Here is a 17,573-nt window from a genome sequence, read left to right as displayed (position 1 = left end):
TGGTTGTCAGATGTTTGTGTGTCCCTCCCACGGATAAGCCTCCCTCCTTATATAAGATAAGCCTAGGAAGTTATCAGCCTGTGCAACTGTTCCCTCCAAAGCTACTCCATTCAGCCCATCTCTCTCGAGCTCCAATCAGATGATGCCATGCAGGCCATCAATCCCTGCTCTTACTCCAACTGTTGCAGCAGTGGCGGGCCCACCAACGTGGTTTATCACCTTGCTCCCTGCGAGACACAAGCTTGCGCCTAAGGTTGCCTGTGCCTTTACCACGTGGGCCACCCCTTCCCAACCGTCAGGGGTGCAGCCACATTCCGACGCTCTCTCTCGCTCCTGGCCCAATGCCAAGGACCCAGCCTCGGTTCTCTCCCAGTCCAACCTGTCCAGAGCCTGGTGGTTTTGGGCCACAAATAATGCCCCTCACAACCTTCCTGAGCGATGCCACATGGCCCAAGCTCAGAGGAGGTTATGGTCAAAATGGCAGTCATCTCCAGCTGATCCACCGCGCACAGACTCCCTAGCCGCTTCATCTTCTCGGGCCATCAGGGATTTTAAATTTTATGCCCCCCACCATAATGATGGCGCAAGTTCCAGCCCATCATTAAGACCCCTGCTGATTACCGAGGCCCCTCAATGGAGAATCCCTCGCCTGGCTCCTCATATCACCCTTCGCCCATCCTCCTCTCCAATCTTCCTTTCTCGCCTCTGCTCAATCCCCTACCCTGACGCTATGGCCAAGAAGAAGGAACCAGCAGCGGCGAAAGATGCAAAAGACCTTTTGGCATAAAAATGCTCGCTTCTGCCTTCCTCAGTCCTTATCGAGGTACAAATCCCCTGTTCCAAAGTCTCCATTTTTAGGTTAGGTCCAGCCTTTGCCTCCTAACTCCACGGTGTGGCTAACTTCCCAAAATTTGAATGGGAACAGCTGCTTGCCTAAACTCCTGATCCCCAGCAACTCAAAGATAAGGCTTTTGCATGTCTATGGCCCCACTACCTCCCAGATTGGAAGACCTGGGTGGATAGGGTAGTCTGTGACCAATCAGAGCCATTGATCAAGCTCGGTGCCCTTCACGCTATTCAGCTTTTAACCACCCCTGTTCCTCTCGATCGTCCCCTGCCCCAGGCTGTACTCTAGTTCTGGTCGCGATCCACCAATATCTTCCACTTTTGCTTTGGTATGGCTGCTCCAACCCTTTTGGATGTCGGGGCTCTCACCGGTCTGAAGGCCAGGGGTGAAGAGTTCAACGGCTCTTCCCCTGGTTTGACTGATGACAAGGATGTTGAAATACTGAGTTTTCAAAGTCTTCCAGTTACAACTTCTACCTGCGGACCTATCGAGAGACCCGTGGTTCTGTTTCCCCTAGAGACCTCACAGCTTTCTTCCTGTTCAGAATTTGTCATCATGTCACTTGCATTCAGTCTAACAAGATCTTGAAGACCTACCTTTGCCTGGCCAATGCCCTAGGGCAAGGTCGTGTGGTTGATTTGGCTGCCCTGACTCTGGCAACCCTCTTCTGGGGTTGCAATGATATTATCGAGTCTGACTTCGATTATGGTGGTGGCTGGTTCTGGCTCCTCCAGATGTGGCTCTGTGCCCACTTCATTGACCTGTACACTGTGCCCTCACCGTTCCCAATCTGCCCTGTGGCTGGTTACCTGTTTGTGTCGGCTCCCCGCCATGACCTGAGAACTTTGCGAGAGTATTATGACTTCTTTTCCTCCTTCGAGCTTGATTTTAGTGGCAATTTCTTCCTCCCCTACCGGACGGGGGAGGCCATCCCTGAGTGGCTCTCATTAGCCATCGATTGTCCTACCTCTGATCCACCACTGTGGGGCAAGTTCCTAGTGTGCCGGGATCTTCATATCGGCGTTACCCTAGAGCTGTCAGGCAGCAACACCTGTGGTTTTGAAATGTACAGTCCCCACTTCTGTGCGTTCTAGTTCGGCCTTCGCCAGGCAATCCCCTGCCCCAACTACTATTCAATCACGAACTACGCACTGGACAGGCTGGTTTACTCAGATGTGACCGATATACTTCATGCATCAGCCATGAATGCCCTGGTCCTCTCAAAGTTTTAATTGCAGTTCTTTGTCAAGGAACCCACAGAGATCGAAGATTTTGTGGTCTGGTGGGATACCTATTTCAAGTCTCTCCTCTCGTTTCGGTCTTTCCAAAAAAGCAACAAACGCCCCACGTCATCCTCGGGCACCACCAGTCATCAGACCGCTGTCCCGAAGCAAAAAAAGGCATCAACCTCCAAACAACCCTCCAGTAAGCACTGTCCCATCTTTCCTTGTTGCTCTGCCTTACAAGCCCTTGTTGACCGTTTCCTTCGTAATCGTAGGTAAATCTTCGGCCCGGCCGACGTGTTCTTTTCAATCAGCCTGAAGCGATCATGGGTCCAAGCCGGAGGACGATGAAGATTCTGAAGACGATCCTCCTCCAGTGAGTAAGAGGATGAAAAGCATCAGTCCATCGAAGTCTGTTCAACGCCAAGCCGTTCTCCCAAGTGTGTTCCAAGGGCTTCAGCCCACAAGTATCAAGCCCCTCTCTTCCATTGCAGCATCTCCTTCAACCACCTCCCATTCAACAAAGGACCGCACTCGGTCCAGTGCCCGCTTGAAATAGGTTGTCACTAAGAAGTCTCCTCAGGTCGTTATTACTAGTTCCTCAGAGTCTGAGTCCTCCTCTCATCCGAATGGTGCCTCTAAAAGCAGTTTTAAAGAAGAAGAGACTGGTACTGACGTACCCGGTAACTATGATGTGGCCGAGCCTAGCGGGTCCAAGACCCCAGTCCTCAAATCGGCCTCACCATCTCCTCCCAGCCACGTTGTCCCTGCGGTGACCCCTATGGTACATATGCCTCAGCCCTAAAGCTTGCCCCCTGCCTTACTAGTGCTGATTCATCCTTCTTTCAGGTTGCAAGTCTGGAAACCCTTTTGGTTGGCCTGAGTTCTTCTGATGATGAAAAAGAGACCGGTGATGCCCCCACCCTTGAGCCTATTCCTTCACAGGTCACAGGGGTAAAAGCACTCCTGCACTCTTTCCTGCAATCATCCTTTTGCGAGGCTGCGGTCGCTAGTAACCTGACATCCATCGCTGAAGCGCTTTGCACGCTGTTGCACTGCCAGACCTCCTTGCTCCTGTCAAAGGGTGGTTGGACGAGGCCATTATGTTTATGTTTGATCTGACCACTTCAGCCCCCCTTGCCATCCAAGATGCCCAAAAATATGAGGCCCTTCTCAAGGAAAGCGATGCCGTAGATGAGAGCTTGCAGAAGCTAAGGGATGACCTCAAGGCGATCATTGATGTGGTGAAAGAAGGGAAGGATCGGCTGGCTCAGATGGATAAAGACATATCAAGTTTGGAAGCCTAGATCGTGGCCTTACGGTCTAACAGGGCTGCTTAGCTCAAGAGGTTCACCAGAAGCTGCTTGGTTCCCAGGCCGTGTTAGACAAAGCCACCTCTGCGAAGGCCTAGGTGAAGCAGTTGAAAGCATTAAGGCCCAATCGTGAAACCGGTTTAGCCGTGGCGAATGAACGCTTACTGGTGATGGAGAAATAATGGACCGAACTCCAAGGGTCCACCCCGCAAGACTTTCTCAAGTAGGCCTGCATGCCTTTGTTGGGAGTGACCCAAAATGCCCTGCCCAGATCCCGGCTCGGGGAAGGGAGCGATGAGCACTGGCTGGTGTGCAATAAGAAATTAAAGTTGCACCTTCCCTCACAAGGCGTCTTTTGGGGGATTGGCAAGCGCTTAATCCTGCAATTCGTATCAGAGCAGGTGGTCGTGAGTTCGAGTCTCCCCGATGCCATGGGTGCTCTATTATTAGGCGTGCATTTAGGGGGGATTGTTGGGAGTGACCCAAAATGCCCTGCCCAGATCCCGACTCGGGCAAGGGAGCGATGTGCGCTGGCTGGTGTGCAATAAGAAATTAAAGTTGCACCTTCCCTCACAAGGCGTCTTTTAGGGGATTGGCAAGCGCTTAATCCTATAGCCTTCCCTTCCCCTGCCAAAAGAACTATGATATTTTGTTTGTCTTTTAGCTTATTTTGTACTTGACCTTCTTAGGCCGTGTTTGTACTTCTTTTAGGAGTAAAGCCTGCTTTTTCCTTAATTTGTTGCCTCGCTCCAATGGTGTGGTACCCTCGTGTTGTTCACCCTAAATCCCATATCGTAGGATGAAAGGTCTTTAGGAACTTACCATTGATCGGCTTGATCTGGATGCAGCCTCCTAAGTCACGTAGCCTGTAGGCCCCACCCCAGAGCACCTGATAGACCGTAAAAGGTCCTTCCCATGCCGGGGACCATTTGCCTAGCCTGGGATCTTTTGTCCCAACCGACAGTATGGCCTTCAGGACAATGTCCTCCCCTTGGAAGTGCTTAGAGCACATCCTCTTATTGTAGATGGTTGCAACTTTCTTCTTCTGAACCTGCATCCTGTCCAGCGTGGCCAAGCGTTCTTCCTCCAAATCATCGAGCTCAGCCATCATGGCCTCGTGGTAGGCCATTGGTGTGAGCCCCCATTGGAATGCCACCCACGCTGATCTCATGCTGACCGCAACAGGTAGCACTGCATCGTGGCCATATGTCAACGCAAAGGGCGTAGTGGCCGTGCTGGTCCACTGTGATGTCCTGAATGCCCACAACACATCAGAAAGCATGCCTACCCATCTTCGTGGGTTGTCATCCACAACCTTCGCTAAACATCCCTTCAGAATCTTATTACTTGCCTCAGCCTGACCGTTGCCTTGTGCGTAATATGGGGTGGAATGGGTGAACGTTATCCCTAACTCCACTGTAAACATCACCACCTCATCCCCAATGAAAACGCTTCCGTTGTCGCATTTAACGGTCTTTGGTAGCCCAAACCTGTGAATGATGTGGCTTTTGAGGAATTGGATGACTTCGGCCTAACTGACGCCCTTCATTGGCATGGCCTCAACCCACTTGGTGAAATAGTCCGTGGCCACGATAATAAAGCAATGCCCCCGCATTGCGGGAGGGGTAATCTTCCCTATGAGGTCCATTGCCCAACCCCTGAATGGCCACGGCTTAACCATAGGGTTGAATTCTATCGTTGGAAACCGCTGCACTGGCCCATGAGTCTAACACACCCAACACCCCATAGTGTATTTGACACAGTCGGTAGTCATGGTTGGCCAATAATACCCATGATGCCGGATCAACCATCTCATCTTTGGCCCCACCTGGTGCGCTCCGCAGATGCCCTCGTGAACTTCGGCCATGACTAGCGCTGCCTCATTCAGGTTGACACACTTGAGCAACAAGTCATCTTTCCCTTTCTTATAAAGGTCTTCCCCAATCAGCACGTACCCCGTCGCCCTATCTTTGATCCTTCGGTCAAACCCTGGCCCGGGGTTACTAAAGTATTGGACGATCAGCGTTCACCAGTCAGGCTACATATCCTCGATGTGGTTGACCTCTAAGTAGCTGCCATCATGGACCGTAGACCATGTCTACCTTTCGATGACTATCATCTTCTCTGCACTACCTTCTGGCAGACCGATGCTAGACGCCACCTATGCTAACCCTTTTGCGGCCTGATTCCTTGATCATGGGACCTGAAGCACCCCTATGTCCTGGAATCCTTTGATTAGCTTCGTGGCCTACGCAAGATAGCCCACCAATTGTTCGCTCTCACACCGATACTCCCCGGCCAGCTTCTTGATTACCAGCTACGAGTCTCCGATGATTTTCATGGTGTCGGCCTTAAGGCCCAGAAGCAGGCCCAACCCCAGTATGAGAGCTTCGTATTCGGCCTAGTTGTTTGAACAAGGGAAGTCGAACTGAAAGGCTACTTGAGTCTCCGTTCCTTCTGGGGATCGTAGGATAACTCCTACCCCGGCCTCCTGCTCGGTCTTGGACCCATCAAAGAAAAGCTTCCATGGTGTCTGGCCGAGGAGGGAGACCTCCATTACTTCCCTTTCAGCCTTGATGGGTGGGTGACCTGCCAGAAAATCTGCAAGCGCCTGCCCCTTGACTGCTTTCTGGGGCACATATTAGAGGGCAAACTCCGTAAGTGCGAGAGTCCATTTTCCCACCCTCCCCCTAGAAATTGGTCATGTGAGCATGTACTTGATAACGTCGGTCTGGCAAACCATGTCCACTGTTGTCGGCAATAGATAGTACCTAAGCTTGCTGCAGGAGAAGAACAATACCAGACAAAGCTTTTCGATCACAGGATACTTCTGCTCTACTTCCGTCAAGGCCCTGTTTAGGTACACCACAGCCTGCTCTTTCCCGGCTTCATTATCCTATGCGAGTAGGCTCCCTATTGAACCTTCCGTCGCGTCCACGTACAGTTTTAGAGGTACTCCTTTCCTTGGAGGCATTAGGATCGGAGGCTTTGTTAAGTAGGCCTTTATCTGGTTGAACGCCTCCTGGTGGGCTTCCTCCCATCTGAAGTCCTCGTCAGCCTTCAATTTTAGCAGCGGGGAGAAGACCTTTGTCCGCCCTACGGAGTTGGCAATAAAATGCCTAAGAAAGTTCACCTGTCCCAGGACTGTAACTCCTTTTTGTTTGTAGGCGGCCTTGCCTCCTGGATGGTCTTAGCCTTGTTCTTATCTACCTCAATTCCTTTTTGATGAACCAAAAACCCCAGGAAGTTACCAACCGTTACCCCGAAGGCACATTTCAACGGATTCATCATCACGCCGTGACTCCTCATTCTAGAAAACACTCGCCTCAAGTACTCCAGATGCTCGTGCTCCTGCTTCGACTTGACCACAACGTCATCAATGTAAACCTCAACAAAGGTGCCAATCATGTCATGAAAAATGGTGTTCATTCCTCGCTGGTAAGTGGCGCCAGCATTCTTCAACCCAAACGGCATGACCAGCCACTCATACGTCCCTAAAGCGCCCGGGCATCAAAAGGCTATCTTTGGGACATCCTCTTCCGCGATGAAGATCTGATTATATCCAGTGTGGCCATCCATAAAAGACATGATGTGGTTTTTTGAGGCCGCATCAACCAGCATGTCGGCCACTGGCATCGGGTATTCGTCCTTGGGGGTGGCGTTGTTCAGATCTCTAAAGTCAATGTACACCCTCAGCTTTCCATTCTTCTTTATGACCGGCACTATATTCGACACCCATTCCACGTACCTGGTAGTCCTGATGAAGCCTACCATAAGCAGGTGTTCGATTTTGTCCTTGATTTTCAGAACAACGTCCAGTGCCACTCGCCTAGGTAGCTGTTTTATGGGTCTGTAGTTATCTTTGATGGGCAACCGATGTTCGACCAACTTTCGGTCTAAACCAGGCATCTCAGAATAGTCCCAAGTGAAACAGTCTTTAAATTCCTTCAATAAACTTACAATATCCCCCCCTTAACTCAGGTGAGAGTAGGCCACTTACATAAATAGGCCAGTGGTCCTCGGTCGTTCCTAAGTCTACTTCTACCAAGGGATCTTGGACCTCTGCCAAAGTTTCCTCCATCTTCGGCTGTGCTGGTGGCAGATCTTGCACCCTTACTTCAGGGCCAGCCACCACTTGCTCCTTGGCCACTACCTCAGCCACCAATCCCATTTCGTGAGACATCTTCTACTCCAGGCTTGCAATTGTCAGCCGGCGTATTATGTCTGCTACAACCTTCTGGCTTATCTTCATAGGTAGTCTTCGTCAGTCTTCCTCTGCCATTCTCTAAGATTCGACAGGGCTTTCATCTGCGGTCCCTTCAACTAGAATACTTCTTCTAAGACCGTAGAAGAGGTAATCAGAGACATAGGCCTCCCGTGTTCATCTGGTCCAGTGAACTAGATAGGACCGATGCATCCATCTTACAAGACGGCCTTTGTATGGCTGGCGTAGACCATGAACGACCGGTTATCAGCCATCACCAACTCAATCTTCCCTTTCAGCCACAGTATTAGGAACTGGTGCAAGGATGATGGGACGCATGAATTTGCGTGGATCCAGTCTTGTCCTAGGAGGGCGTTGTAGTTGGCCATGGCATCCATGACAAAGAAATCCATCAAGGACGTATGGTTCCCCACCTTTAGGTCGATCGGGAGTACTCCTCTTGGTCTGGTGGAGCAGCCCAAGAAATTTGTGATTGATACATCGGCGGGTAGCAAATCGGTCTCGTCTCTCCCAAGACATTTCATCATCCTTGAGGGTTACATATTTACAGCCGCTCCATTATCGACCAAGACCCTGGTTATTGGCTTGCCGTCCATATGAGACTGTATGTACAATGGCTTCAGGTGCCGCATCATCTCACGAGTTGGCTCCTCGAATATGTCGGCCACCTTCCCCCGTGACACTGGATTACCAAAGGTGTACTCTGTTTCTACGGTAATGACTATCCTAACATTGTCTTTGGGGCCCTGCTAGTCTGGCTCACTGCAGTCCACCTTCTTCGTGGTCTGTTCTTGATTGGGTGCCATTTCTATCCCCAATATCTCTGGATGCGAGCCTCCCTCGTCTACGTCTCCCTCTAGCTATGTCTCCTGGCCGGGCTAATACTGGAATGTCTTTGGCAGGACATACACCATTGAGATCTGTACCTGAGTCAGGATCACGCCGAACATCATTTCAACCAACCCCCCAAAGTCGATAACTGGTGATTGGATGGGGCCACTGTTGTCCGTACTGTGAACTCTTGGGCTGGCGCTCGTTACTGTTTCTCCAAAGACTTCAGGGTCACTATCCTCGGTCTTGTAGTCTAACACCTCTGGCTCCAGAGCTCCTTCTCCGCCTAAGGCATTGTCTGGTTCTTTTGCCCCTGATGCCCCTTTGGTCACTAGGCTCTGTACCTCAGAGCTTATGCCCTCCTCAACCTGGACCTGGGGGAATCCCCTAGTACGGCCCTCGTTGGTCTGGGCCTGCTGGTGCCATCTTCGGGCCGCCCTCTTTCTCTGTCGTCTTCTTTTTTGTGCTCTGGACAGGCGAGCTGGATCAGGGCTAGTCGGGAACTTTGGATGCCTTGTAACCTTCCATCATTCTTCATCTGTCTTGGGAACAACCATCCTCGGCCTGTGGCCCTTCTAGTGGTGAGCGGTCTCCCATCCATAGTATTCTAAGCCCGAGTAGCCAAGCCCGCACTGTTCATACGTCAAACGCCTCCTTACTGAAGCCCTCCCAAGCCGATCTTTGGCAGACGGCCTGGAAGTGTGTGATGCCTGATAAGGAACTGGCCTCTTGTCTACTGGATTAATTTCCTCTCGCACCCCGAGGGAAGACCGTGTGTCCTGATCAAACAGTGCTCGGCCTGACCAAGCTGTGTTTCTATTCCATCGTCCCTTGATTGGGCGACTGCAACTGGGATAGACTTCCTGGTGGATCCTTGGTGCTTCACTCAGCCTGGGTGTGCCAGTCCCAAGTCCTTCTGCCCCTCTTGGTTCCTCTTGCAGACTAAACTCATAGCGGGGATTGACTGTGGGCCTTCTGCCCCTCCTTCGCCGTCTCTGGACCCTGTCCTGCACTTTAGACTAAGCTAGCACATTACTGGACCAGCTCACAATAGGTGCCCTAGGTCGCTCAGGTGGGGCAAAGCACGCCTGCTCCATTTCGCCCGATGCATCCCTCAGATTGTTAGCTGCCCGACCGCTGTTGGCCTGGGTGCGGAAAGGAGTGGCCCATAGGCTTAAACGGGATCCTGACGACCTTGCCACTGGATTTGGCCCGTGTAGATGGCTCCCCTGCCCAATCCTCACAGTTGGTACTACATCCTCTCTTGGTCTGGCCATCCTTGAAAAGTCGACGCTGACCATGTTGACTGGAAAAGGGTCTTCATCGACCATCATGACCCCCTTTACCTTTCCAGGGAACTACAAACGTCCAGCCATAATTTCTTTCTACAAGGCATTACGTAAAACCACACAGTTAGTAGTAGCGTGGGTGCGAGTGTTGTGCCACTTATAGTATTTCTGGTCTTTTAGCTCGTGACTGGGCGGTATCTGGAGCCCTGGCGGCAACTTAACCTGCTTATCCTTGAGCAACTGGTCAAAGATCAATTCGGCCTTTGAAATGTCGAAGGAATATGTCACCTTCGAATCAAAGGTCCTCTAAGGAGCAGCCTTGGATGGCTCGGTTTGCTTGGCCTGATCATTCGTCCTGGCCAAAGTCTTACATACATAGGGTTTTCCTTCTGCGATTTTCGTAGCGTCTACCTCAAACTCAACGTAGTCAACCTATTTTTGCTCACTGTTTCCTAACAACGGGAAGGCGTGGCTAGCTGCATCTTTATAATATGTTCCAATAGAGGCCGCTTTCCGCTGACCCTCCTCTTTTAAGAGTTGCTCAAAAGGTGCGGCCTGCAGCACCAGCTGATCGAGGTTAGCAAAGTACTAACCAGCAAACCTTTTTTGGAGCTCAAAACCGAGTCCCCCCAAGGCCATCCTCGCGTATTCGGCCTCGGGAAAAGTGGTCGGACATTTGTATTTGGCCGTCTTGAACCAGGTAACGAACCTCTCAACAGCCTCACCCGGCTCCTGGGTTATTTTGGCTAGGTCCCCTATGGTGATCTCAGGCTCAGTCCTGTAGAACTGAGTGTGAAAGAGGTCTTCCATTGCCTACCAACTCTAGACCAAATTGGCGGGTAAATTAAAGTACCAAGTGAAGGCCGATCCTGTAAGGGAGTTGGGGAACATCCTGAGCTTGGCCGCTTCCAGTCTACCCAAATTACCACACTGGACAGTAAAGCGGGCTATGTGTTTGATAGTGGACACCTTGTCCTCGCTTGAGAACTTGGTCAACTCTGGGATCTTGGGACTCCTCCCGAGGTCCACTGCATCAAAATACTCAGGGTAGGGCTTCCTATATGCAGGACATGGGGTCGTCCTATAGAAGAGATTAATGTTGTCCTAGATGATCCTGGCCAGTTCTCCCCTGTCAACTATCAATGGTACCCCTTGAGAGGCTGGATACCCCACCGCGTCGGGCGGTCATGGATTACCGGGGTAGGCCAGGCCGGGCTGAGCGTTTGGGAAAGCCTCCGGCCTTGGTTCGAATTCGGGCATACTCTCCCTAATGTTCGCCCCTATGGGTCTGTACCCAGGCACTCTAGTGGTCGCACTGCCACATCCTAGAGGGGGGTATCCCCTTAAAGGAACAGCATTTGGCCCTATGGCGGCCGTGTTATTGGACCCCGGGATGGACCTGATGCCCCCTATCTGGGCAGCACTCGCAGCTTCTGGCCACTGCAGCGCCACTGGGATAACCGCTAAGGGCGCATGGCCTGCCCCTAGGGTTTTTGCCTGATTAGCGCCCCCTAGAAGCTTGCGGGAGGGCTGTTGGCCACATAGCTCCCAATCGGGTTGGGGACGCCGAGTGGTGTGGCCTGATACAGGGGATTGATGAAAGTCGTCATTGGCAAACTAACCCTAGGCCGGTCCCCAATAATGGGATTTTGGCTCGAACTGCCGCCAAAAGTGGCCTGAGCCGGTAAACTTATGCGGCCCACCTCTAGTCCTCTACCTTCGGCCCCTGCTACAGTCCCATCAGGTGGTGTGACCATGGTGTTCGGTCTCGCCCCTGCCATGGCATGCTGCCTTAGGGCAACAAGGGTTTCACGGAACTCCTCGAATTAACTTTGCTGACTGGCTACAGACTTATCAATCGCAGCCATCATGTGGCATAAATCATCGAAAATGAGTCTAAAGACGTCCACAAGCTGTTGAATACTGCCCGCGAGGGGGTCTACAACGTCATGCACCATAACCACCAGCTGATGTGCTGAGTCATGGATGGCGTTACTGCCATGTGAACTGTATGGTTCGTCCTCGGCTTGGTCTGCAAACTCAGCCCTCGTACGATTCTCCATTTCTTCATCCACCATATTTTCCTTTTGGATACGAGGATGTCTTGGTCCTTTCTTTTGCTTGACCATAGCAGTTGTTGGCTTATGAGGGTCCCACCGGGCGTGCCAAAATGTGTTGGTGATAAAACTCACAAGCGGGGTTACACTCGTAGTGCAAATAATGCGGGCATGCTAGAACCTTTGCACAGGTTCAAACGAGGCCGAAACCAGCCTAATCTGACTCCTTACCAGGCTAGTAGGTTTCCCTCCTGCCTGAGTAGCTCTAAGGTCTTTTGGGTTAAGCCAACAATTATGGACTACAGCCCAAAATGCCATAGACCTTGGAATGATCAAAAGTAATTTGAAACACAAACAATAATGAGACAGAAATGGAAATTATATCAATCAATCATACCATATACAAGTGTGGGCTCCGTGGATTCACTCTTGCGGCTCCTAGTATGTGACCGTACATCCCTTCGGTCATAATTGATAACAAGCACCGATAAAGAAAGGCAATAAACAAAGCAATAAACGAATGAAGTAAACAAAATAAAGAAGTGTGCTGGTTGTCAGATGTTTGTGTGGCCCTCCCACGAATAAGCCCCCCTCCTTATATAGGATAAGCCTAGGAAGTTATCAGTCTGTGCAACTGTTCCCTCCAAAGCCACTCCATTCGGCCCACCTCTCTTGAGCTCCAATCAGATGTTGCCACGCAGGCCATCAACCCCTGCTCTCACTCCAACTGTTGCAGCAGTGGCAGGCCCCACCAACGTCGTTTCTCACCTTGCTCCCTGCGAGATGCAAGCCTACACCTGAGGCTACCTGTCTCTGCCACGTGGGCCACCCCTTCCCAACCGTCAGGGGTGCAACCACGTTCCGACGCTCTCTCTCGCTCCTGGCCCAATGCCAAGGATCCAGCCTCGGTTCTCTCCTAGTCCAGCCTATCCAGAGCCTGGTGGTTTTGGGCCGCAAACAGACATGAAGATGAAAGTAAATAAAAAAAAAAAACAAAATTGCGATGAGAGTACTTGAAAGAATGAGAATATGAATGAGAGTGAAAGAAATAAAGAGGTTGAGAATAAAAGAAAGAAAGAAAAATAAGATTGATTACTCCCTTCTACCAATTGAATGTGTTGATGAGCATTGAATGGATGTTGTTGATGAAGCCTACATTTCTTGAATTAATTTGCATAGCTTCCTCTTCCAAATCTCTAAATCCTCTCACAAGAACTAGAAACCTAGAACTAGAAGGCTTGAAACAAAAACTACACCTAGAGATTGAAGAGCTTACAACCACAATTGAACAACAATCCTTGAACTAAACTTGCAGAAAAGAAATTACAACCATTAATATAAAAATTCAGAAAAATAAACTAGCAAACTAGAAGCCAAAAATATGAAGAAGACTAAAATTCTCAATAGCAATTAACACTAACAACAACCCAACCCTCATATGTATTTATAAGGGAAGGAGAAGGAAGAGAGGGGAGGAGGGAGAGCTTCCACATTTTGGAGTGAGCCCCTCCAAAAATCATTAGAGTATGGAGAAGCTCTCTCAATCTCTGGATTTGATCCCTACTTCCTTTTACATCAAAGCTTGATTGCCAAGAAAAAGAAAAAAAAAATAGAAAATAGAATATACAAGTTCCTAGTTTAACACACCTGCTATTTGCTAATTTGAAAGCTTTCCAATTTGACTCTTGAGCATAGATTCCACTCTCATGTTTTTCCTTTTTCTTGCAGGCTTTCTCAATCCTTGACTTTTCAACTTTCCAAAGATGAGAGAATATTTCCCATACAATATCCATCACTAGTTAAATCCCCATAATGCCCTTGGAAATTTGATGGAGAGAGAGAGAGTGTGTGACAATTGGGATTCCTTCTTCAAGAATTAATTTAATGCCCACTCTACCCTTCAAAAAACGTGGACCATGGGGTGCTCTAAAGTAAACATGGAAGATGGGGTCCATGTGTAGTTGGCAGCCATTCTCTCTCTTCTAACAAAGAAAAACACAGAAGGCTGTCTTATGCTTGATGAAATCTCAACCCTTGATCAAAATCACCTTCTTTGATGCCAAAAACTACCCTTGGAAAACGTAGACTGGCTTGGGCTTGCATTCTAGCTCATTTCTGACCCGTTATTCTTTCCTGGCCCAAAAAGAATAATTGCTTGCATGATGGCCTAAATGAATGTCTACTTTTAATGCATCACATCCATCTTGCTCAAAATTCAGCCCTCTTCACAGCCATGGAAAGAAATATGGTGGCTTTACGTGTAGATTAGGGGATACAGCTCCCTATAGCCCAAAATAGCATAAAATGACCTAAAACTTGAAAAACACAGAAAAATACCCAAGTAGCTTTGTTCAATGTGGTAAAATGCATGTTTTATGCCCTAAGATTTCACACATAAATGCGCTCATCAATCAACCAGTCCGATCAACCAGTGCTGCTATTGTGTGTATTTTTCACTTCTGTTGTGTGGGGCCCAGTGTCTTGCACTATGGATCACCTTCCCACATTCCAAGCAACTCATGGGAATATTGTCCCAGCAATGTGACCATGTGGGGCCTACTTATAGGCCTATATGCTATAAAATAAGCTATAGAATGTGTTTTTCGTAAAACAAGCACTAGCCAAACAGGCCCTAAGCCTAGCCTCTATATAAAGCATCTTAACCTCTAGAAACCATTCTTGTTCATTTCGTTGAGAAGAGAGGAGAGAAAAGAGAAAAGAAGAAAGGAGAGGAAGAAGAGAATAGAAAGGAGGAGCTTGGATTTTCTTCCTTGCACTTGGATCATTAAGTAACACTCTAAAGGTTCTTTCCTCTATTGTTTATGTTGTACTCTTGATCAGATCTTGATCATTCTACTGATTCCTTTTATCTAGCCATGATCCACCATGTCTATGTGGTGTAATTCATCAGTTTACCTACTTAGGAACTAGGATCTTCGTATGCATGTTGATTATACCTTTCTAAACCTTGCATAAGTATTGTGCTATGTTCAAACTTCTGTAGATTCCTATTTAATCTATGTAGGACTACCTAGCATGTTGGGAAATGGGTTAAATCTTAGTCTTATGAAGTAGAGCTTGTATTTCCTTGAATGCATGTTGAATCCTTAACCTAAAGCCTGTACCAGTAATATTATACTGTAATTCGAACCCTTCCTTGAAGGTATTCTGTAGACCCATGTGTTTGAAACCCATGCATGTTGGCTATGTGAGCCATAAACCCCTAAACCCCCATGCATGTTCAATCTTCTTTGGATTATGAAATTTGTCATAGATGTAGCTTATTTTTTATCCCTGATCATCTTTATCAATGATAGATTAGTAAAACCAAGCCAAAACATTGATTGCATGTAAAATTTCTTGAGCGGTACAGTACTGGTCGATTGGATCAAGCACTCCAATTAACCACTGCTAGAACTTTGAGCCAGATCTAAACCCAAACCACTCTATGGCCCAGGGCATCATTTAGAGGGCTATTTGTATAAACCAACTAGGAACCCATGACCTTCTAGCCTTGTTACTACCTTTGGGTAATAGGTTGATTCACTTGGGTTGGTTGGATCGACCTCTCCAATCAACCAGTGGGCACACTTGAATGAAACCATGACCAAACCATGTAGGATCTCTTGGCTTATCATCTAAAATCCCTATGGTGTGAAACCATGTGAAGTTCCATATTTTCCTTTCAATTTTGTTGCCGCCAGCCCAACTGGTCGATCCCTACTGGTCGATTGGATCGGCTACTGTTGCTGTCATTTCAGATTTGAGTCTGGCCTTGGTTTAAAACTTAGACCAAGAGTACCCCTGGACTCCTTGGCTAATTAAACACTTATTGATGATTGCTTTTGACTTAATTAACATTAGGCTTTAACAACTTGTCCAATGACGCGTATCAGAGTTCTGACGAGAACTGACAATCCTTCGAACAACTAGAGTTTATCCAAGGTGAGTGGGTTTGGGTGATTGTTTGGGTTTGACTATATCTATGCATATTCATTATTATATTGAGTTGCATTCAACCATGTTGCATAATTGCCTTATATTCTTAATTGATGGATTATTTGATTTTGGTTGTGAATTATACTTCATTACTTATACCGGGTTATTGTACCGGGAGTGCCGATATCGAAATCCCATGGAATAAATTGCTATTTCTTGTCATATTGGCCTGTATGTGTCGTGTCGTGCTGGTACCCAGGTGCTAGATGGTATGGGACGTTGATGCACCCGAAATACCTCTCGAGACAATAGGATTTTGCATGTAATATAACTGCGATTAGGTTTTATTTCTCTTAATCTACGACTCTTACCAACAGGGGTTTAGGTGTTGGGTGATCAAGGCTTCTTGTTACCTGTGGGGGAGAGAGGCCAGGTCAGGGATGACCACTGATCATCGGGGTCTACCTCTAGGTGGTTTTGGTGGCTTCGACCGGTGCGGGCCCCTGATAACAGTTGAGGTTTCACTGTGGTGATAAGATAAGTGACCCTTGGTGATTCCTGAGTTATTATAGTAGCATATACCACTGACTTAAACTGTGTATTAGGTGAAAAATCTACTAACATTTACATGCATCAAGGACTTTGTGTAAATTGTGTCTTTGTGCATTCCTCATTCCCTCACTATCTTAGTGGAGCTAACCCCCTTTATACACATTCTTTTGGACTTTGATGCAGATGGTGAAGGTTACTTTACTGGTCTCGAGGTCCAGACTTCGAGCTATGATGATATTGGTACTATGGAGGCAGAGGCCGTGATTAAAGATCATGGTGATGGTTGCCCCTGTGATTATTGTGCCTACGGTATTGATACTTGGGACTAGATCCCTTTTGGATCATTTTGAGCCTCGTGCCTTGTATAAACAATTATGTTATACTCCTTTTGGTAGTTACTCAATGGTCATAGAAATTTTGTTAACTATAGTACTTATTATCATTAGCCATTGAACATCTTGTAACTATTTAATTATACGCTTCTGCAAAAACTGATCTATTTTATTCCACCGTCGGGAATAGGGGGTGTGACAATGAATGTCCTATTCCCACATGTATGGCTAAATAATTGTCAAACCTACCCCTAACTGGATGGGAATTTTGAACGAAGGACAAGGACCTCTGGTCAATCATCCAAACACCCTATGGAGCATCACTCCAGTAGCTGAACCATTGAGGATGACCTCCTACATACCTGCCAGAAGGTGGATTGCAGCTCCATGAAGTTGCACTGCACACTGCTTAATGTACTGCATAAACTCCAGGTATTCTCTCTCCTATCCATGAATGTGGGGCCCACACCTGGGAAGATGTGTGTTGGACCCTGGCTGAGTTGTAGGTACAAGGACTAAGTCCTGGGCGAAGCCCCTATGCAAGCATAGAGGATTTACAGCCTTGTTGTATTCTTTGGGCGATGCACTGGGTGATTGCCCTATCATCCAGTGAATTGCCCAGAGTGGCTAAATTGATTGTTTTGAACTCCAGACAAGTGGGGACCACCCATACAGACCATGGACACCCTCTAGGGGTAAATGGGAGTCTTGGGAACCATTACCTAACCTTGGACCCCTGTGGACCCCACCAGAGTGGCCAGAATGGCCTAGAATCAGTTTGGAGAATGCATTCTGAGGAGGGGGTTGGCTGCCAGACAGGCCCTAAGTTGGGCTCGCCTATAAATAGGCAGACCCAGCCCAACATAAGGCCCCTACACTGTTCAGACCATGGGGGAGAGAAAAGAGAGAAAAGAGAAGAAAAAGGAGAGAGAAAAGGAAGAAGAAGGGAAGAAGAAGAAGAGGAA

The sequence above is a fragment of the Telopea speciosissima genome, chromosome 6 (assembly GCF_018873765.1).
Source record: "Telopea speciosissima isolate NSW1024214 ecotype Mountain lineage chromosome 6, Tspe_v1, whole genome shotgun sequence".
Classification (NCBI taxonomy): Eukaryota; Viridiplantae; Streptophyta; class Magnoliopsida; order Proteales; family Proteaceae; genus Telopea; species Telopea speciosissima.
The sequence above is the reverse complement of the archived record's forward strand: the minus strand, read 5'-3'. Positions refer to the sequence as shown.